This window comes from Hippocampus comes, unplaced genomic scaffold (genome assembly GCF_001891065.2).
Source record: "Hippocampus comes isolate QL1 unplaced genomic scaffold, H_comes_QL1_v1.1 C16872844, whole genome shotgun sequence".
Lineage (NCBI taxonomy): Eukaryota > Metazoa > Chordata > Actinopteri > Syngnathiformes > Syngnathidae > Hippocampus > Hippocampus comes.
This window is the reverse complement of record NW_017840402.1, coordinates 1-1,064: the sequence shown is the minus strand read 5'-3', so window position 1 is coordinate 1,064 and position 1,064 is coordinate 1. Positions and strand designations below refer to the sequence as shown.

Here is a 1,064-nt window from a genome sequence, read left to right as displayed (position 1 = left end):
CCCGCAACCAAATGAGCTGGTTTGAGCCTATCTAATGAAACACACTCCCTTTGCTCACCCATATCAAGCACAAAACTCTTATCATCGTGCTCGAGCACCCTAATAAAAATAATAATGCGCTGTAAGCATCTGCAACTTAGCATAGCATCGATTATACTTGCTTGTCGTATATAACAGTCAGTGACAAGCAACCGGCAAACGCTGTCTTAATCAATATAGATGATCACGAGACTGGCTGCTAGTCGGAGATGGCATGCTATCTGGGCACATCCGCGACCGCTCTTCTGGTGGGACACAATTGTGCCAGAGTTCACTGCTCAACAGTTGATGCAAAACTTCCACATGTCCAGGGAGTCATTCCTCTACATTTGCGATCTTCACGATAGCCCCGCCCCCTGAGGTCGTTGGTGCCGGAGTCTGGCTCAGCAAATGATTGAGCTGGCCCTCAAGCACCAGAGCTGGAACGAGAGCCAATTTCCATGGTGGACAAAGAAAAAACTGGTACTCACCCGGGTACCGGCTCCGAACTAGCACAAGCGCGGTGGAAAAGGGCCGTGTGATAACCGGAAGCAATAACATGGGTACACTTCTGTCTCGTTCAATGTATGGTGTGCAATACAAAAAGTAGATAGCAGAGCCCAAGTTAAATAGCAATCTTTGAATTTGTGGCACAGGCCGACCAAAATAACATTAATTGTCCTTCATTACAGAAATTGAAGAGGACCTCAAAATTGAGGGCGGCCCAGAGATGGGCGTCGAGGCGGGATGGGAGGCCCTTGGTTCCGAGCCGAACAATGAACAAGATGGCGGCGGGCTGGCAGAGCAGTTGAAGGCGGAGCCCGAGAGAAATGAGCAGTATAGCCGAAAGCGAAGGCACGGGGAAAGCAGGGGCCGCAACCACTTTGAACGGCACGAGAAGAGGAGGTATTCATTCATAATTGTCCAAAAGTCAATGTGTGAACGGGATGTTTGATGGGCTCTTCTTTTGAGCCAATAGTGACTTTCATTCCAAACAAATTGCTTTACATTTGACCCCCATTTATCCATGCTCATAACGCAAAGCA

General features: G+C 48.5%; 1 long non-coding RNA gene across 1 annotated transcript; it reads left to right on the top strand.

Annotated features, from left to right (window-relative positions):
- Nucleotides 1-59: 59 nt before the first annotated feature.
- Nucleotides 60-790, top strand: LOC109509372 (uncharacterized). The gene is made up of 2 exons (XR_002166929.1): nt 60-581; nt 711-790. It is a non-coding gene; the product is annotated as an uncharacterized LOC109509372 (long non-coding RNA).
- The last annotated feature ends 274 nt before the right edge of the window (nt 791-1,064 follow it).